Below are 22,980 nucleotides of genomic sequence, written 5' to 3'. Positions count from 1 at the left end.
TTGGGGGTCTAGTTTCCAAAATGGGGTAATTTGTGGGGGATCTCCAATGTTTAGGCACACAGGGGCTCTCCAAACGCGACATGGTGTCCGCTAATGATTGGAGATAATTTTCCATTTAAAAAGCCAAAGGGCGTGCCTTCCCTTCTGAGCCCTGCCGTGCGCCTAAACAGTGGTTTACCCCCACATATGGGGTATCTGCATACTCAGGACAAACTGGACAACAACATTTGTGGTCCAATTTCTCCTATTACCATTGGCAAAATAGGAAATTCCAGGCTAAAAAATCATTTTTGAGAAAAGAAAAATTATTTTTTATTTTCATGGCTCTGCATTATAAACTTCTGTGAAGCACCTGGGGGTTTAAAGTGCTCAGTATGCATCTAGATAAGTTCCTTGGGGGGTCTAGTTTCCAAAATGGGGTCACTTGTGGGGGAGCTCCATTGCATAGGCACACAGGGGCTCTCCAAATGCGACATGGTGTCCGCTAACAATTGGAGCTAATTTTCCATTCAAAAAGTTAAAAGGCGCGCCTTCCCTTCCGAGCCCTGCCGTGTGCCCAAACAGTGGTTTACCCCCACATATGAGGTATCGGCGTACTCGGGAGAAATTGCTCAACAAATTTTAGGATCCATTTTATCCTATTGCCCATGTGAAAATGAAAAAATTGAGGCGAAAATAAATTTTTTGTGAAAAAAAAGTACTTTTTCATTTTTACGGATCAATTTGTGAAGCACCTGAGGGTTTAAAGTGCTCACTAGGCATCTAGATAAGTTCCTTGGGGGGTCCAGTTTCCAAAATGGGGTCACTTGTGGGGGAGCTCCAATGTTTAAGCACACAGGGTCTCTCCAAACGCGACATGGTGTCCGCTAACGATGGAGATAATTTTTCATTCAAAAAGTCAAATGGCGCTCCTTCCCTTCCGAGCCTTACCATGTGCCCAAACAGTGGTTTACCCCCACATGTGAAGTATCGGTGTACTCAGGAGAAATTGCCAAACAAATTTTAGGATCCATTTTATCCTGTTGTCCATGTGAAAATGAAAAAATTGAGGCTAAAAGAATTTTTTTGTGAAAAAAAAGTACTTTTTCATTTTTACGGATCAATTTGTGAAGCACCTGGGGGTTTAAAGGGCTCACTATGCATCTAGATAAGTTCCTTGGGGCGTCTAGTTTCCAAAATGGGGTCACTTGTGGGGGAGCTCCAATTTTTAGGCACACGGGGGCTCTCCAAATGTGACATGGTGTCCGCTAAAGAGTGCAGCCAATTTTTCATTCAAAAAGTCAAATGGCGCTCCTTCCCTTCCAAGCCCTGCCGTGTGCCCAAACAGTGGTTTACCCCCACATATGAGGTATCAGCGTACTCAGGACAAATTGGACAACAACGTACGTGGTTCAGTTTCTCCTTTTACCATTGGGAAAATAAAAAAATTGTTGCTGAAAAATCATTTTTGTGACTAAAAAGTTAAATGTTCATTTTTTCCTTCCATGTTGCTTCTGCTGCTGTGAAGCACCTGAAGGGTTAATAAACTTCTTGAATGTGGTTTTGTGCACCTTGAGGGGTGCAGTTTTTAGAATGGTGTCACTTTTGGGTATTTTCAGCCATATAGACCCCTCAAACTGACTTCAAATGTGAGGTGGTCCCTAAAAAAAATGGTTTTGTAAATTTCGTTGTAAAAATGAGAAATCGCTGGTCAAATTTTAACCCTTATAACTTCCTAGCAAAAAAAAATTTTGTTTCCAAAATTGTGCTGATGTAAAGTAGACGTGTGGGAAATGTTATTTATTAACTATTTTGTGTCACATAACTCTCTGGTTTAACAGAATAAAAATTCAAAATGTGAAAATTGCGAAATTTTCAAAATTTTCGCCAAATTTCCGTTTTTATCACAAATAAACACAGAATTTATTGACCTAAATTTACCACTAACATGAAGCCCAATATGTCACGAAAAAACAATCTCAGAACCGCTAGGATCCATTGAAGCGTTCCTGAGTTATTACCTCATGAAGGGACACTGGTCAGAATTGCAAAAAACGGCAAGGTCTTTAAGGTCAAAATAGGCTGGGTCATGAAGGGGTTAAAGGGGCGCTCATATTGCTAAATGCCCTCTCCCTGTTGCTGAGTGGCATTTAGCATAATGTGTACACCTCCTGGATGGCTCACAGCCAATTGCTTGCTGGGAATCATCCTGTATAAAAGACTCCCTCTCTCAAAGGGAGTCGCTATAATCAACGAGTTTAGTCATTAGGTAGTGTAGTGTTCTATCAGATCAGTTGTGAGGTTTCCTTGTCCTGGTACAGCCAGGTCCTGAACCCGAATCCCTGGTCCTGGTGTGGCCAAAGCCTGAATGTTGTGCCCTGGTCCCGGTGCTGCTAGTCCTGAATTCTATCTCCCGTTCCATGTGCGGCCAGTCCCTTATACATTATCCTAAACCGGTGTGTCTCAACATATAACTATGTAAATCTTGTAGAAAACTTGGCAGTCAGGTAAGTGTTGTAAGCAGATAATTTGATTGTGTGCAGGCAATCCAAAAATAAAGAAGACGTTTCGGTCCTACAATAAACTTCATCAGTCGGACAGATTGCAGTGTGCACAAGGTTACAGGCAGAAATGACCCTGTGCACACTGCATTTTGATTTATATATAGACTTGACCTCTCGACAATTCAAGATATGCATCAGAGAACATGTAAGGGACATAAAAAATGCAGCCCAAGTGGAGGATCCCATGCAGTTAAAAACATTGCCAAAACATTTCTGGCTGCTTCATAATTGTTATGCTAGCGTTTTACAAGCTTTTGGTATCGAATGTGTCCATATTAGTAAACATGGTGGCAACTGGAAGAAAAATTTGGCAAAGTTGGAGGCAAAATGGATCATGAAGATAGGTTGTGTCCATTCTTATGGACTCAATGAATTACTGAGCTTTGCACCATACCTGTAGAATTTTTTCTTTTATGCTTTTAACTATTGTGTGCATTGTTATTTTTTCTTGTCTTACTTTATTTTTACAGATACCATGCTATTGTTAGACCACTGTCTTGTTGGCCCGCCGGTCCATGATGGTTTTTGAAATCCCAGTGCTCTCCACATGGATGTGTCGACTGATCCATCATCTGTCCATTGTGAACTCTTCAACATATTTGTATCTCTGAATCAAAACCAACCCTTGTTTACTTCACCTCTGCCCAATATTCCCTTCCTTTTTTATTTAATATTGTAGTCCCTTTTGGACAATAGCCCCTTATATATTTTTTGTAATCTTAGACAATTAATATCTGTGGTTATATACGTTTTTATTCTGAAAGGATGATTTTTAACCGTATTGTGTGGGTGGGTTCTCATTCCTGTTTTTTTCTAATGTTTTTATTAATTAATTTTCCCCTTTCCTGTTTCAGGTTGCTGAGTCTGGTTATCATTAGATTGGATATGATCCCACTTTTCCAAATTCTTTTTTCTATATAGGTATAATGAGATTCACAGGAAGAGATATTTTGAAGTGTCCCTATAAACAGAGTTAGTCCACTTTACTTACATATATGTACGCTTTTTGGTCACACATTTATTTTTATGATTTATATTCCTTTTTTATTTTTATTTCATACATTTGATATTTTCATTTTTTTTTTCTCAACTTTTGCCACGATACACAATTAGTGTATACTTCTCCAGGATTCACTAGTATAGCACTATATAACAATATATATTTTTATTTGTACATATGTAGCCAGGTTTGATTTTTTTCATATATTTGTGATGTACAGTAGGTATGGAAAGTATTCAGACCCCTTTAAATTTTTCACTCTTTGTTTCTTTACAGCCATTTGGTAAATTAAAAAAAAGTAATTTTTTTCTCATTAATGTACACTCTGCACCCCATCTTGACTGAAAAAAAAAAACTGAAATATAGTAATTTTTGCAAATTTATAAAAAAAAAACTGAAATATCACATGGTCATAAATATTCAGACCCTTTGCTCAGTATTGAATAGCACCCTTTTGAGCTAGGAAAGCCATGAGTCTTCTTGGGAATGATACAAGTTTTTCACACCTGGATTTGGGGATCCTCTGCCATTTTTCCTTGCAGAACCTCTCCAGTTCCATCAGGTTGGATGGTGAACGTTGGTGGACAGCCATTTCCAGGTCTCTCCAGAGATGCTCAATTGGGTTTAGGTCAGGGCTCTAGCTGGGCCAGTCAAGAATGGTCACAGAGTTGTTCTGAAGCCACTCTTTTGTTATTTTAACTGTGTGCTTATAGTCATTGTCTTCTTGGAAGGGGATCCTTCGGCCAAGTCTGAGGTCCAGATCACTCTGGAAGAGGTTTTCATCCAGGATATCTCTGTACTTGGCCGCATTCATGTTTCCTTCAATGGCAACCAGTCGTCCTGTCTCTGCATCTGAAAAACACCCTCATAGCATGATGCTGCCACCACATTTCACTGTTGGGATTGTATTGGGGAGGTGATGAGCAGTGCCTGGTTATCTCCACACATACCACTTAGAATTATCACCAAAAAGGTCTATTTTCGTCTCTTCAGACAAGAAAATCTTATTTCTCATAGTCTGGGAGTCCTTCATGTGTTTTATAGCAAGCTCTATGCGGGCTTTCATATGTCTTGCACTGAGGAGAGGCTTCCGTTGGGCCACTCTGCCATAAAGGCCCAACTGGTGGAGGGCTGCAGTGATAGTTGACTTTGTGGAACTTTCTCCCATCTCCCTACTGCATCTCTGGAGCTCAGCCACAGTAATCTTGGGGTTCTCCTTCAACTCTCACCAATGCTCTTCTCCCAAGATTGCTCAGTTTGGCTGGACGGCCAGGTCTAGGAAGATTTCTGGTGGTCCCAAACTTCTTCCATTTAAGGATTATGGAGGCCACTGTGCTCTTAGGAACCTTGAGTGATGCAGACATTTAGTTGTAACCTTGGCCAGATCTGTGCCTTGTCACAATTCTGTCTCTGAGCTCCTTGGCCAGTTCCTTTAACCTCATGATTGTCATTTGGTCTGACATGCACTGTGAGCTGTGAGCTCTTATATAGACAGGTGTGTGCCTTTCCAAATCAAGTCCTATCAATTTAATTAAACACAGCTGGACTCCAATGAAGGAGTAGAACCGCCTCAAGGAGGATCACAAGAAAATGGACAGCATGTGCCATAAATATGAGGCGAGCTTCCAGGGCTGCTGAGCGCAGATGGAAAAGATCCCACTCCAACGAGCACTTCATCGCATTCAAAACAGTCCCTCACTACTTTCAAGACCACACTCGCCACAGCTAAACAAATCTACTTCTCATCTCTCATATCCTCCCTGTCTCACAACCCTAAACAGTTATTCAACACCTTCAACTCTCTCCTCCGTCCCCTAGCACCTCCTCCCTCCCCACTTATCTCAGCTGAAGACTTTGCCTCATTTTTCAAGCAGAAGATTGATAGCATCAGAGACAGTTTTGGTCAACAACCCCCAGAGCCCTTCCTCCCGATTTCCCAGCCCTCCACCTCCAAAACCAACTTCTCCACCATTATAGAAGATCAACTCTCCATTATACCAATAGGAACCCTTTATGTACTAAAGATAACACAGATAAAATATAGCTTTTAATTAATATACCAATTAAAACCATGCCACAAATACAACCAGATAAACACATAAAACACACAACCGTGCACTCTGGGATAACCCTGCCAAACAATACCTCTTAGTACTGCCTACCTATCAGTGGAGGTTGGCACCCTAAACACAGATACGAGATTGGCGCCCCCACTCATCGTCGGCTGTCCCTATGTCTCCTAGTATGGATCCTAATATAGGTGTCACATACAGACCAGCACTTACACTAGACAGGAAAAAGATAGGCAGACTAACTGGCTCATTGTATATATATATATATATATATATTTATGAATAATCATATATATAAACTAGGTTTGTGACAGGGTGAGATACACGGACTAAAGACCAACAATGTGCATAACAAAAAAGTGCTCGTGTATTAAAAATAGGCCTCACTACCTCTGTACCCTACTGCTGTGCAGCCTGCCTAGTTGTGGAGGTTGGCACCCTACTGGTCAGCGGAATGGCGCCCCCACTCAGCGACGACTGGCCCTGGGAAGCCCTAATATTAAATCCCAGCCTGATAATGATCAGACACAGATGTGTAAATACACAAAAATGGCAAGGCACAAAAACATATATAGCTGCAGGGAGAAAAAAAAAAAACCCTTATCTTCAGCCGAAGATAGCCTAGTGCTTAGATATATGCATGGTAAACAGAGGGTGAGACCGATACTTATCAGTGTTGATATTTCATACGCCTCTACGCGTTTCACCCCAGCGGATCATCAGGAGGCCTTGATATGTAGATGCTGCATGGAATCATGCTTGGTGCACTTATATACATGTCTTAATGAGCTTACTAATAATGGGGCGGTGTGAGCATACCAAACAACAGAGCATGGGACAACGCCATTTTGGAGTAGTCCTAATATGATAGAGGGATACCTAGAGCCTATAGACTAATTGATGGCCGCTGCCTGTCATCGCAGACATGTTAGGGAGCGTGCTATAGTGTGTAAATTAGCCCCTACCATAGCGTTCTGCTCCATACAGGCAGGAAGTCCCGGTGTGCATTGCAAAAAAAATATATATATTTCGCACACCAAGCACTCAGACTCACAGGGAGGAGGGGGGTGTGCACTATCACATATGTCACCGGCGCCTGCGCACAGGACCCCGGAGTCAACAAATTACACTCACCAGCGCCGAACAGCGACGTCACCCGGCCATCCCACCACGAGCCCACACAACCACTCATGCGCAGATGGGGACAAACCAGCATGACCGCGCACCCCCGCACCAGCGGCGTGCGCATGAGCATGACCGTGTCCACAGCCCATGCGCCAGGCACCCCCAGACACGGGATTGATGCTGGAGGCATACTATACAAATGCGCCACCACGCACGCGCGGACAGCGCAAAGCCAAAACCATGGCAACGGCATCACATCTACCGCGCACGCGCCTACCGCTACGTGTCTCACAATGGTGCAAGCATAGCTCATAGGTCCTGCCAGTGCAGCATACTGTGTGCACAGACACAGCCAATGGCCGCATTGCTGATAAAGACAGCCATACTACTGAAGATATAGCATACCCCACATAGGGGGAGGAAAAGAAAGGGTTAAAGGCAATACGCTAATACCTATCACTTTATTATATATGGACGTATTCCTACCAAAAAGATGATGTACAGCTGCTTTAGTTGTGGGACAGTTGTAATTATATATACCACCAAAGATCAAGCATTTAAATGACCGGAATATTCAGCCCTTCTGCTGCACCACCATGTATATAGTATATATCAATACAATGCATATCATATCAGATACTATACCCACATGACAACACATGGGATTTGATATATAGTAGATGGCCACAGTCAATCCTGTCTATCCCTGTGAACTCACAGGGTGTATAGTGGTGGCATGGTCAGCCACGATTTAGTTTGTCGGTGCCCAGAGACTTAGAAAATGAAAGACACCAATACTAGAGTCTCACACAACTAAAGGGAAAGAGAGCATGGGTATATCAGGTCATAGGAAGCATGTATGAGACATATTCATTGAGGCCTAATGGGGCCAAACAGTTGACCCGATGGATCCAGGCACATTCTTTCTGTAATAGAAATCGGTCGAAGTCACCACCTCTAGGGTTCGGTGTATATACCTCAATGATGCTGAAAGTTATTTCATGAACATTACCACCATGTTGGTCATTCATGTGTCTTGCTACCGGGGTGTCACGTTTGTGCTTGATATCGCCTATGTGCTCCCCTACACGCCTCCTAAACTCTCTCCTCGTCTTACCAACATAGTCCATAGGACAACTGCATGTAGCCATGTAGATGAGCCCACTTGTCTTACAGTTAGCAAAGTTACGTAGATAGAATTTTTTGCCAGTTACGGAACTAGTCACAAATTTCCCTGGTTTCATAAATTTACAGTTAACACATGCTCCACATTTGAAAAAACCACACGTCCTACGGTCCAGCCAGGTACCTTCTGGGGTAGATCTCTTAAAGTGGCTATGAACCAGATCATCCTTCAGAGACCTACCTCTCCTGTAGGTGATCAGAGGCCTGGGACCCACCCATTTGTTCAAATCAGGGTCAAATGTCAAAATGTCCCAGTGTTTAGCCAACACTTTGACCACTCTCTCATTCTGACTGTCAAAGGTCCCTATGATTCTAGTCTGGTCAGGATCACTGGCTGCGGGTCTACTGCATGATTGTAAGAGAGTTCCTCTATCCAGAGAAAGGGCATGTTTGTATGCCGCTTCAATAACCCCTCTGGGGTAACCCTTTTCCAGAAATCTCATCTTCATATCTCCTGATTGTTGGATGAACGTTCCTATCTCCGAGCAGTTCCTTCTCAGCCTCATAAATTGGCCCCTGGGGATACCACGTTTTAGGGCTCTGGGGTGATGGCTATCCCATCTTAACAGGCTGTTGGTACTAGTGGGCTTCCGGTAGATTTGTGTGCTAAGGTACCCATCCTCGTTTTTTGGGATGTATACATCCAAGAATGGCAGGGTCTTATCATTGATGTCAAAGGTGAACATCATGCCGATGTTATTCGTGTTAAGTTCTTGAATAAACTCAGGCGCCGGTGACATATGTGATAGCGCACACCCCCCTCCTCGCTGTGAGTCTGAGTGCTTGGTGTGCTAATTTTTTTTTTTTTTTTTGTTTTGCAATGCACACCGGGACTTCCTGCCTGTATGGAGCAGAACGCTATGGTAGGGGCTAATTTACACACTATAGCACACTCCCTAACATGTCTGCGATGACAGGCAGCGGCCATCAATTAGTCTATAGGCTCTAGGTATCCCTCTATCATATTAGGACTACTCCAAAATGGCGTTGTCCCATGCTCTGTTGCTTGGTATGCTCACACCGCCCCATTATTAGTAAGCTCATTAAGACATGTATATAAGTGCACCAAGCATGATTCCATGCAGCATCTACATATCAAGGCCTCCTGATGATCCGCTGGGGTGAAACGCGTAGAGGCGTATGAAATATCAACACTGATAAGTATCGGTCTCACCCTCTGTTTACCATGCATATATCTAAGCACTAGGCTATCTTCGGCTGAAGATAAGGGTTTTTGTTTTTTTTTCTCCCTGCAGCTATATATGTTTTTGTGCCTTGCCATTTTTGTGTATTTACACATCTGTGTCTGATCATTATCAGGCTGGGATTTAATATTAGGGCTTCCCAGGGCCAGTCGTCGCTGAGTGGGGGTGCCAACCTCCACAACTAGGCAGGCTGCACAGCAGTAGGGTACAGAGGTAGTGAGGCCTATTTTTAATACACGAGCACTTTTTTGTTATGCACATTGTTGGTCTTTAGTCCGTGTATCTCACCCTGTCACAAACCTAGTTTATATATATGATTATTCATAAATATATACAGTGGGGCAAAAAAGTATTTAGTCAGTCAGCAATAGTGCAAGTTCCACCACTTAAAAAGATGAGAGGCGTCTGTAATTTACATCATAGGTAGACCTCAACTATGGGAGACAAACTGAGAAAAAAAAATCCAGAAAATCACATTGTCTGTTTTTTAAACATTTTATTTGCATATTATGGTGGAAAATAAGTATTTGGTCAGAAACAAAATTTCATCTCAATACTTTGTAATATATCCTTTGTTGGCAATGACAGAGGTCAAACGTTTTCTGTAAGTCTTCACAAGGTTGCCACACACTGTTGTTGGTATGTTGGCCCATTCCTCCATGCAGATCTCCTCTAGAGCAGTGATGTTTTTGGCTTTTCGCTTGGCAACACGGACTTTCAACTCCCTCCAAAGGTTTTCTATAGGGTTGAGATCTGGAGACTGGCTAGGCCACTCCAGGACCTTGAAATGCTTCTTACGAAGCCACTCCTTCGTTGCCCTGGCGGTGTGCTTTGGATCATTGTCATGTTGAAAGACCCAGCCACGTTTCATCTTCAATGCCCTTGCTGATGGAAGGAGGTTTGCACTCAAAATCTCACGATACATGGCCCCATTCATTCTTTCATGTATCCGGATCAGTCGTCCTGGCCCCTTTGCAGAGAAACAGCCCCAAAGCATGATGTTTCCACCACCATGCTTTACAGTAGGTATGGTGTTTGATGGATGCAACTCAGTATTCTTTTTCCTCCAAACACGACAAGTTGTGTTTCTACCAAACAGTTCCAGTTTGGTTTCATCAGACCATAGGACATTCTCCCAAAACTCCTCTGGATCATCCAAATGCTCTCTAGCAAACTTCAGACGGGCCCGGACATGTACTGGCTTAAGCAGTGGGACACGTCTGGCACTGCAGGATCTGAGTCCATGGTGGCGTAGTGTGTTACTTATGGTAGGCCTTGTTACATTGGTCCCAGCTCTCTGCAGTTCATTCACTAGGTCCCCCCGCGTGGTTCTGGGATTTTTGCTCACCGTTCTTGTGATCATTCTGACCCCACGGGGTGGGATTTTGCGTGGAGCCCCAGATCGAGGGAGATTATCAGTGGTCTTGTATGTCTTCCATTTTCTAATTATTGCTCCCACTGTTGATTTCTTCACTCCAAGCTGGTTGGCTATTGCAGATTCAGTCTTCCCAGCCTGGTGCAGGGCTACAATTTTGTTTCTGGTGTCCTTTGACAGCTATTTGGTCTTCACCATAGTGGAGTTTGGAGTCAGACTGTTTGAGGGTGTGCACAGGTGTCTTTTTATACTGATAACAAGTTTAAACAGGTGCCATTACTACAGGTAATGAGTGGAGGAAAGAGGAGACTCTTAAAGAAGAAGTTACAGGTCTGTGAGAGCCAGAAATCTTGATTGTTTGTTTCTGACCAAATACTTATTTTCCACCATAATATGCAAATAAAATGTTAAAAAAACAGACAATGTGATTTTCTGGATTTTTTTTTCTCAGTTTGTCTCCCATAGTTGAGGTCTACCTATGATGTATGGAAGACATACAAGACCACTGATAATCTCCCTCGATCTGGGGCTCCACGCAAAATCCCACCCCGTGGGGTCAGAATGATCACAAGAACGGTGAGCAAAAATCCCAGAACCACGCGGGGGGACCTAGTGAATGAACTGCAGAGAGCTGGGACCAATGTAACAAGGCCTACCATAAGTAACACACTACGCCACCATGGACTCAGATCCTGCAGTGCCAGACGTGTCCCACTGCTTAAGCCAGTACATGTCCGGGCCCGTCTGAAGTTTGCTAGAGAGCATTTGGATGATCCAGAGGAGTTTTGGGAGAATGTCCTATGGTCTGATGAAACCATACTGGAACTGTTTGGTAGAAACACAACTTGTCTTGTTTGGAGGAAAAAGAATACTGAGTTGCATCCATCAAACACCATACCTACTGTAAAGCATGGTGGTGGAAACATCATGCTTTGGGGCTGTTTCTCTGCAAAGGGGCCAGGAAGACTGATCCGGGTACATGAAAGAATGAATGGGGCCATGTATCGTGAGATTTTGAGTGCAAACCTCCTTCCATCATTGAAGATGAAACGTGGCTGGGTCTTTCAACATGACAATGATCCAAAGCACACCGCCAGGGCAACGAAGGAGTGGCTTCGTAAGAAGCATTTCAAGGTCCTGGAGTGGCCTAGCCAGTCTCCAGATCTCAACCCTATAGAAAACCTTTGGAGGGAGTTGAAAGTCCGTGTTGCCAAGCGAAAAGCCAAAAACATCACTGCTCTAGAGGAGATCTGCATGGAGGAATGGGCCAACATACCAACAACAGTGTGTGGCAACCTTGTGAAGACTTACAGAAAACGTTTGACCTCTGTCATTGCCAACAAAGGATATATTACAAAGTATTGAGATGAAATTTTGTTTCTGACCAAATACTTATTTTCCACCATAATATGCAAATAAATTGTTAAAAAAAACAGACAACGTGATTTTCTGGATTTTTTTTTCTCAGTTTGTCTCCCATAGTTGAGGTCTACCTATGATGTAAATTACAGACGCCTCTCATCTTTTTAAGTGGTGGAACTTGCACTATTGCTGACTGACTAAATACTTTTTTGCCCCACTGTATATATATATATATATATATATATATATATATATATATATATATATATATATATATATATATATAGTATACATATATATTTTTTGTTTGTGACACATGGATCCCTTCTATAGCGGTATGTTGGTTTTGCAAGCCTGCGAGAAAAACACGCAGTACGGATGCCATACGTTTTACATACGGAGGATGCCATGCGCAAAAAACGCTGACACACCCTGCCTACGGAGGAGCTACGGACCACTATTTTGGGGACTTTTCAGCGTATTACGGCCGTAATATACGGACTGTATTGTTTTACGCTGTGTGTGACGCCAGCCTAAGAATCCCACATACTGTTTATTTTTTCGGCTACATTCCTCCATATACCTGTGGATCCCTAATAATGTTCTAAACATCTCAACATCCTTTCTGGGATTCTCATATATACCTCTACACTAAGGTGTTTGGGATAAAATTCATTTACACCTACTTGGAATTTGAGTATTTGTAATCAATTTTGGAGCATTTATTTCTGTACTTCTAATACTATATTAGCAGTATATGGACTAATGACTGCAATGTGCATCGGTACTCTGTGTGGTCCTTACTTCTGTCTGACGGCCGCCTCCATTTTATAATTATTTTAATGTAAATTGATCCTTTATATTTTTGTATTTAATAAAAATGTATATTTTTATTTTTTGGATTTGATAATCCATTTTTTGTAGGTTTATCGTAAATAAAATTCTGCTACCTAGTGTCCTTGTTAAAAAACAAACAAACAGTAATTTAAACATCCTTACTGAATTATATTAGTCACTGAGCTATCCAATTTTAACAGCACATGTATGTATAATACTGAATGAGCCTTTTGACACAGTTCCCACAAGGCAAAAATATTTTCTGCTGCTTACTTGCTTGGGGAACATAGTGGGTTTTTTTTTTGGTTTTTTTTTTACAGTGCCAGCATAATATGACATAACATGACGTTTTAAGGTTCACAGCAAGTAAATTTATGCTACAGATGTGCATGCAAGTATCACACGTTGCAATGTAAAGAATGAAATGTGCAGATTTCCTGCACTTTTTTCACAATGGTATCCATAGCGGTAAATACCATTCCTGGAGGTCCACCGTAACCTAAGATACTTGATGCTGAAATTCACCAGCATGTTAACAATATTTGTACTAAATAAATTGTGCTGCCATAGCTGGGGATACACTGATGTCTTCATAATTCCTCAGTGAATATTTACACCATAAAAACATGGCTATACTCTCAAGGACAGTACAAATGCACCTGTGAAGGATAAATTAAAGGAAGCAGGTATAGATTTCTTGGGACCCCATAATCACAGCAGTGAGCCCATCAATAGTAAAGCCAGGATTAAATTTAACGCTGAGTGGTTATCACTGGGTCTTTTGTATTTATACTTTCCTTCCATAAGCTCTCTAAACATATTTTCCCATGTGCTTTAGGCTTCTTCTCTTCGGCCGGGGTCACACTAGAAAGAAATACGGACAAGGGAGAGGCGCAAAAACAACGCATTGCACACGGACCAATGTTTCTCTATGGGGCAGCTTCCATCAGCCGTATATTTCTCGGCCGTTTTTTACGGACTGAGAAAATCGCAGCATGCTGCGATTGTTAGCGTATTCCTACAAAAATACGCCAATGCAAGTCTATAGGGGCGAGACAAATACGGATTACACACGGACCATGTGACCTGCGAGAAATACGCAAGACTTTTCCAGGTGACAGGAAATGGGCCAAGTCATTATCAGAAAGCTTAGACATGCTAATTAGCTCAAAAACCGCTCCAGCCATCCCGGAAGAACGCCTCCACGGAGTCCTGCAGCATGTCTTCATTAATTAATGTGGAGATGCTTCTTGTTCTGGTCCAAGAAAGGCCAGAGCTATGGGACCAGAGGGATGCACACTACTCCGACTGGGCCAGAAAAGAGGCGGCATGGAGGAGTATATGTGGGCTTCTATTTTCGGATTTTACAGACCGTCCACATGAGGGACAGCAACAAATAAGTAAGTTCACTCATGTTTTTAAAATAATATTTGGAACTGCACTGAATAACAGGTTTTCACACTATCTCCTTAAATCATAGTATGATATATTTTATCCTATTATTATTAACTAGATGTGGCCCAATTCTAAAGCATCGGGTATTCTAGAATATGTATGTATGTCACGCTGTGAGTGGGGGTTAAATTCCGCGCCAATATCGCTGATTGGTTGCGGCCAGCCGGGAGCAACCAATCAGCGAAGCGTGGTTGAAATCCTGCAATTAGCGGCCGGACTGCGTTTCGTTGATTGGTCGCGGTTGGCCGGGCAAGACTAATCATCGAAGTGGTGTTTAAATCCCGCGGCAGTATCGCTGATTGGTCGCGGCAGGCCGCGTAATATATAGCACAGCCACGTAGTATATAGCAGCCACGTAGTATATAGCACAGGCACGTAGTATATAACACAGTGATGTAGTATATAGCAGCCACGTGGTATATAACACAGCCCACATAGTATATAGCACAGCGACATAATATATAGCAGCCACGTAGTATGTAACACAGTCACCTAGTATATAGCAGTCACGTAATATATAGCAGCCACGTAATATACAGCAGTCATGTAGTATATAGCACAGCCCACGTAGTATATAGCACAGCGACGTAATATATAGCAGCCACATAGTATATAGCAGTCACGTAGTATAGAGCAGACACATAATATATAGCTGCCACGTAGTATATAGCACAGCCCACATAGTATATAGCAGACAGCCACGTAGTATATAGCAGTCACGTAATATACAGCAGCCACGTAGTATATAGCACAGCCCATGTACTATATAGCACAAAAATAGTTATATACTCACCCTCCTGCATCCAGCGAAGCTGTCCCGATGCGCACGATGCTGCAGCCAGCTTCCGTTCCCAGAGATGCAGTGCGAAATTACCCAGATGATGTAGAGGTCTTGTGAGACCGCTAAGTCATCTGGGTAATTTCGCAATGCATCTCTGGGAACGGAAGCTGCGGTCCGCATCGCGAGGAGCGGGAAAGCTGCAAAGGAGACGGAAGGTGAGAATAGCATGATTTTTTATTATTTTTAACATTATATCTTTTTACTATTGATGCTGCATAGCCAGCATCAATAATAAAAAGTTGGTCCGGTATGGGGTGACACACTGGCGCTGACTGGAGGGGAGTAGGGAGGGGGCACTCACTAGAGGAGAGTAGGGAGGGGCCAATTCGTGGACGGACTAAGCTTGCCGGCCGCAACCAATCAGCGACGCAGGATTTCCGTTACAGACAGATAAACAGACGGAAGTACCCCTTAGACGATTATATAGATGAAGATTATGTTTTAAAAATACAGCTTACTAGGCCACATGACTATGTCAAATCTCAATAAACTTGTTGATCCACTGTGCGAAATGTCCTTATACATTATTTTATTGTCTGTCATTGCAGTGAAAGATAATATGAGATGCTGGCGCAGCATCCGCGACCAGTATAGGTGGGAACGTCAGCAGCGGACCAGGAGTGGTGCTTCCGCACCAACAAAGCGGAAGTACATTTATTACGATCGCCTTGCTTTTCTGGATTCCAGTATGGATCTCAGACTGTTCATGCATCACACCACATTACACATATGTATTTTATGGTCATGTTTTATTTTTTTTTTTTTATTTCAAACTTTCATAACAGAACTCAGTCCAACCTCACTGAGAGGGAGACAGGGTTTGATTCTGAGGCCATTATCGATCCGGTTAGGGAAGGTGAAGAGGTGGCTGGCCCATCTTCTCAGCCTTCCAGCTGCATCCCTCAAGGTCCTCCTGCACCAGGCCTAGAAGCTGCACCAGCACCCACAGCTGCCCCTAGCACCCGTCAGCCTGGAAGATCCAGGAAACAGCAGCAGCCCTACTGTTCTTCTGGAGGCCTCCACACAGCCTGCTGTGATATCCCGCCGTGGCCGACGAAGGAGAGAAAACCCTGCCTCAGATACCAGGAAGCATGTTGATACAGGGGTTCTCAATTATCTGTCCAGGACTGTCCAGGACAGTGAGGAGGCATACTCCAGCAGTCTGGCCCGGTACCTTCGGCCCTTACCCCGCGAGGTGAGGCTACGTGTGAGAGGGTGCATTCAGATCCTGAATGATGCATGCACACCCCCCAATACCTCATATGGGATGAGGTCTTTGAATTCTTGGAGGGTTGGCAGCTATCACCCCGTAACCTCATGAGACTTCCAACCAACCCACAAGAGCATGGTCAACAGGGATCGGATGCACCTCCTCCACGTGTGCCTACACCTCAACCCAAACCTCAAACATGATCACAGCATTCCGGCGGCATAGGGAAGCATCGCGCAGGGAGGGGGCTCCCTGTGTGCTTCCCTGAGACCCTCGGAACAAATCGATGCAATCGCGTTATTCCGAGCATCTCCTCCCTGCAGGCAACGGATCTAAAATGGCCGCGGGGCTCCTTCTGGGTCCTGCAGAGAGGTGTCTTGCAAGCGCCTGCTGGGAGCAGGCGCTGGCAAGCCTGCAGCACTACCTGTCAGAACACTGATCTGACACAGTGCTATGCAAAATGTCAGCTCAGCGATCTGACACTATAGCATGATGTCCCACCATGGGACAAAGTAAAAAAATATATATATTTACACGTGAAAAAAACAAAAATCCTAAATAAATTAAAAAATATATATATATTTTTTCCAATAAATACATTTGTTTATGCAAATTAAACACAAACAAACAATTAAAGTACACATATTTAGTATCGCCGTGTCTGTAACGACCCGACCTATAAAAGTGTCCCACTAGTTAACCCCTTCAGTGAACACCGTAAAAAACAAGAAAAAAACGAAGAATTTATCATACCGCCGAACAAAAAGTGGAATAATACGCGATCAAAAAGACGGGTATAAATAAACATGGTACCGCCAAAAACGTCATCTTGTCCAGAAAAAAACGAGCCACCATACAGCGTCATCAGTAATAAAAAAAAAGTTATAGCCCTCAGAATAAAGCGATGCAAAAATTATTTTTTCTATAAAATAGTTTTTATTGTATAAAAGCGCCAAAACATAAAAAAAATTATATAAACGAAGTATCGCTGTAATCGTACTGACCCGAAGAGTAAAACTGCTTTATCAATTTTACCAAACGCGGAACAGTATAAACGCCCCCCAAAAGAAATTCACAAATTGCTGGATTTTGTTCATTCTGCCTAAAAAAAATCGGAATAAAAAGCGATCAAAAAATGTCACGTGCCCGAAAATGTTACCAATAAAAAACGTCAACTTGTCCTGCAAAAAACAAGACCTCACATGACTCTGTGGACCAAAATCTGGAAAAATTATAGCTCTCAGAATGTGGTAACGCAAAAAATATTTTTTGCAATAAAAAACATCTTTTAGGCTAGGTTTACATTGCGTTAATGGGTTAACACTAGCGGACAGCGTTGCACGGCGAAAATGTCGCAATTAACGCCATGCAACGGGTCCGTTAGCGCACCCATTGACAGCAATGTTATTTCTGCCTGTAGCGCATCGCTAGCGCGTACCATTTTCGGCACACGCTAGCGATGTGCCGTTCTTTTCTGTCGGATCTGCGCTAGCGGGGACGGCGAACGCGGACCAAAAAGAAACATTGCGTTAGCGCTATGCGCTTAACGGATTGCCCTAACGCAATGTGAACCTAGCCTTAGTGTGACAGCTGCCAAACATAAAAACCCGCTATAAATAGTAAATGAAACCCCCCTTTATCAAGGTCTTAGTTACGGAAAAATTTATTTCCATTTTCCCATTAGGGTTAGGGTTTGGGGCTAAAGTTAGGATTGGGGCTAAAGTTAGGGTTGGGGCTAGAATTGGGGTTAGGATTACGTTTACGGATGGGTTAGGGGTGTGTCAGGGTTAGGGGTTGGGATTAGAGTTGGAATTAGGGGTGTGTTGGGGTTAGGGGTGTGGTAGCACTAGAACACACGGCACTCAGGGCTTCTTGGCGGTGCTCAAGTTAGGTATCCAACCCGTCAAGTATAAATAACAAAATACTTGGCACTCAGGAGATTGTGTTGCAAGATAAGAGATTAGTTTATTCAGTGCATCCAGTTCCAACTGTCCAACTTAAACGTTTTCGGTCTTTAACAACAGACCTTCATCAGAAGTAGTATTTTTTGGAACACTGTAATACATGTATACAAAACACAGGAGAATACTTTTAGAGGATACATATGATGCACAAAGTAAATACAGATGTAATACATTTTGCTTGAAGAAAAACAACTAAATACATCACTGGCTGTATAGATAATCACAGCAGTGGCGGTCTAAAAGATCCGGACTGGTGTTCCGTGAGTCACTTTCAGGAGATGCAATAGACTGTGAATGTGTATAGGAAACAAGTGAAAGTAACAAGTCCATCTCGGGTGACTGAGCGAGTAGGTAGCATGATGACCACCCCCAAAGGATACAGAGAGTGCGGTGACCCCCCAAGGCACGGGGTCACTAGGCTGAGGTGCAAGGTAAGGTGCCTAGAAATATAAAAAACACGTACATATGAGTACACACACTAATGCCAATGTATAAGTCTCGTCTAGCGATACTGAGCAGCAAGGTACATAAGGTTAATAAACCAATCCTCATGTGTGACCACCTAGAGCCCAGGTCCGGTAGTACCGGGGATATCTATCTTAACATACGTAGTGCCAAAAAGTGTGTGCCCCGAGTAGTATGAGTCCACATGCCCCAATGTAATACCTGGAAGACGAAAAACAATATACGGAGGCAATCAGCGGGGCCAGCGTCAAATAGGTACCGGGACCAGAAAGCGCCTAGAACAAAATAGTAGGAAGGAGGACTATGACATGTAGTCTAATATGAGCGTACTAGTGTGAAGCAGGGACGCACTCCTATTACCGCCATTACCTAAGAGCCTGGAGAAGAAGAGACAGCGCTGTACAGGGCGAAATACTCGCAAGGGCAGTAGCGCTGTGGACGAAAAGGAACAAGGCATAAATGACAGGGCCCAGGAGGGGGCGGGAGAGCTGAGCGCTGCTACAGGTGGATAAGACTAATACCTGGGAGCTCAGAGGACATCGGCGCTGATCCGCAACGGTCGCAGGGTGCCCGGGACTGATGGCAGGCAGCGGCACTTCCGGGTTTTAAGTGCGCGCTGCCCGATGGTCACCTGACCCACCGCGTCACCAGAGACACGTGACCGGGTAGGTGGCGCGTGCGCAGTAAGAACACCGGCCAGAGACGCACTGGAGAGAGATGCCATACCTACGGCACCTGCGCGCAAGGGGGAGAGCCATCCGGCTCTGTGTGTGAGCATGTGTGGGCAGGGCTGCAACGTAGGGCAAACGGGACAGTAAAGGGAACGCCTAGTCAGAGCGATGAGGCTGCAGGGCGAGGTACAGGATGAAGCCCTCAGTACAAGAAATGAATAAATAAAATAAAAATAAATATAAACAGACCATTACACAGAGAGAGTGGCCCTACAAGGTGGTCACACAAAAGGGCGAGAAAGAGACGTGGAAAACACTCCCTGTCAGAATTGGCATAGTGCAAACTAATCTCTTATCTTGCAACACAATCTCCTGAGTGCCAAGTATTTTGTTATTTATACTTGAGGGGTTAGGGGTGTGGTTAGGGTTGGGAATAGGGTTAGGGGTGTGTTGGGGTTAGGGTTGGAGTTAGAATTGGGAGGTTTCCACTGTTTAGGCACACATGACGCAACATGACGTCCTATCTCAATCCATACAATTCTGCGTTGAAAAAGTAAAACGGTGCTCCTTCCCTTCCGAGCTCTGCCGTGCGCTCAAACAGTGGTTTACCCCCACATATGGGGTATCAGCGTACTCAGGACAAATTGGACAACTTTTGGGGCCCAATTTCTCCTGTTACCCTTGGGAAAATACAAAACTGGGGGCTAAAAAAATCATTTTTGTGGGAAAAAAAGATTTTTTATTTTCACGGCTCTGCAATATAAACTTTAGTGAAACACTGAGGGGTTCAAAGTTCTCACAACACATCTAGATAAGTTCCTTGGGGGGACTAATTTCCAATATGGGGTCACTTGTGGGGGGGTTTCTACTGTTTAGGTACATCAGGGGCTCTGCAAACGCAACGTGACACCCGCAGACCATTCCATCAAAGTCTGCATTCCAAAGCGCCACTTTTTCCCTTCCGAGCTCTGCCATGCTCCCAAACAGTAGTTTTCTCCCACATATTGGTTATCAGCGTACTCAGGACTAATTGCACAACAACGTTTGGGGACCAATTTCTCCTGTTACCCTTGGGAGAATAAAAAATTGGGGTCAAAAAATAATTTTGGTGAAAAAAATAAGATTTTTTATTTTTACGGCTCTACATTATAAACTTCTGTGAAGCACTTGGGGGTTCAAAGTGCTCACCACACATCTAGATAAGTTTGTTAGGGGGTCTACTTTCTAAAATGGTGTCACTTTTGGGGGGTTTCCACACATCAGGGGCTCTCCAAATGTGACATGGCGTCCTCTCTCAATTCCAGCCAATTTTGCATTGATAAGTCAAATGGCGCTCCTTCCCTTCAGAGCTCTGCCATGCGACCAAACAGTGGTTCACCCCCACATATGTGGGTATCGGCGTACTCAGGATAACTTGTACAACAATTCTTGGGGTCCAATTTCTCCTGTTACCCTTGGTAAAATAAAACAAATTGGATCTTAAGTAAATTTTTTGTGAAAAAAGTTAAATGTTCATTTTTTTTTTAAACATTACAAAAATTCTTGTGAAACACCTGAAGGGTTAATAAACTTCTTGAATGTGGTTTTAGCACCTTGAGGGGTGCAGTTTTTAGAATGGTGTCACACTTGGGTATTTTCTATTGTATAGACCCCTCAAAGTGACTTCAAATGTGATGTAGTCCCTAAAAAAAATTGTGTTGTAAAAATGAGAAATTGCTGGTCAACTTTTAACCCTTATAACTCCCTAACAAAAAGAAATTTTGGTTCCAATAGATATGTGGGAAATGTTATTTATTAGGCTACTTTCACACATCAGGTTTTTTGTTTCATGCTAAATCCGGCAAATGTTGAAAAAACTGGATCCGGCACAGATTGTGAAAAACTGATGCGACGGATCCGTTTTTTTGACAGATCCGGCTAGCCTATCTAGATTATTGGATTAAAAAAAAAATTAGAGCATGCTCAGTTTAAAAAACCGGATCAGGCCGCCGGATCCGGCTTTTTCTGGATCCGGCACCTTCCGGCTCCCATAGGCTTCCATTCTAGCAAACAGCCGGAAGCGCCGGATCCGGCGCTTCAGGCTTTTTCGCCGGAGACAAAAAACGTTACAGTAGACGTTTTTTCCAGACGCCGGAATCGAATGTTTGCCGGATCCAGAAAAAAAAACGGAAGAAACGCTGGGCCATCCGGCGCCAATACAAGTCAATGGGGGAAAAACCGGTTCCGGTTATTTTTTCCGGTTCCGGGTTTTCTTCAAAGAGCCGGATTTAGCCTGAAACAAAAAACCTGATGTGTGAAAGTAGCCTCACGGTAACCATTTTGTGCGATACGACTCTCTGATTTAAGGGCATAAAAATTAAAAGTTGGAAAATTGCGAAATTTTTACCAAATTTCAATTTTTTTCACAAAAAAGCAAGTCATATCGAAGAAATTTTACTTTACTGCTTTCATAAAGTACAATATATCACGAGAAAACAGTCGCAGAATCAGTGGGATCTGTTGAAGCATTCCAGAGTTATAACCTCATAAAGGGAAAGTGGTCAGAATTGTAAAAATTGGCCCGGTCATTAATGTGCAAACCACCCTTGGGGGTAAAGGGGTTAAATTAAAAAACCAACACACACAGTAACTTAAATGATAAAAGGATATTAATATAGCCAAAAATGTTAAACTTATAACATAGATACAGCATGCTCTTGCCAGGGAGTAGCACCCTGAGGTGTAACAAAATTATTAGTAAAGATACTAACTCCTGAAAGTGAACAACGCTGAGGGATGACATGTGGTGTAGGCCTAGCCACATTGCCCAACACACCTTCAGCACCATCAGATGAGGAGCATTCATGAAGTCGGGCGAAATTATGTAGGACCATACAAGCTTTGCTGACCTCATTTACATTGCCTTCACTCAGCTGAATGGCTGACTGGAGGACTCGCCATTTGCCACAAAGAATGCCAAAGGTGCACTCCAGTCGCCGTGCGCGTGGTAGATGCAAGTTAAATATCCTATGCCGGTGGTCCAGGTTTCAACGGGGATATGGCCTCATTACATGTCTGGTTAACTGGAAGGCCTCATCTGCCACAAGGACATACGGCACAGATTCTTGATTGGAGCCTGGAAATTGACGTGGTGGTGGTAGGTCAAACTAGTTATTGCGCAGCTGCCGACCCATAATGGAAGAATTGAAGACTCTTGAGTCTCCAGTTCTCCCATAGGCCCCAATATCTACAATTATAAACCTGTCAACCACACTACCGAAAAATATTGTTCATAATTATAGAATTGGGACCCCGAGTTCGGCGGCTTACGCAAACGGATGTGTTTGCAATCAAGGACTCCAATACAATTTGGAAATTGACAATGCTCCTAGAACCCGCACGCAATCCGCATCCAGTCTTCCATCTTGGGCACAAGCATGACCAATTGATGAAGTGTGGACCAGATTTCCGCACACGTAGATCGGACTATGCCAGAGATAGTAGACCTCCCAATCAAAAATTCCAGATGTAGGGCAGCAAACGAAAGGCCACTTGTCAGGAAGCTGAAAGCGAACAAAAATAAAAATTACAAGGTTTGAATGATATGGAACATTCCTATAGACCACAATTACTGTGTGGAACTCACAAGCCAGGCTAGCAGTACCTTAAAAAATTAACACTGGCTATGTGC

The sequence above is a fragment of the Ranitomeya imitator genome, chromosome 3 (assembly GCF_032444005.1).
Source record: "Ranitomeya imitator isolate aRanImi1 chromosome 3, aRanImi1.pri, whole genome shotgun sequence".
NCBI lineage: Eukaryota > Metazoa > Chordata > Amphibia > Anura > Dendrobatidae > Ranitomeya > Ranitomeya imitator.
This window is presented reverse-complemented; position numbering follows the sequence as displayed.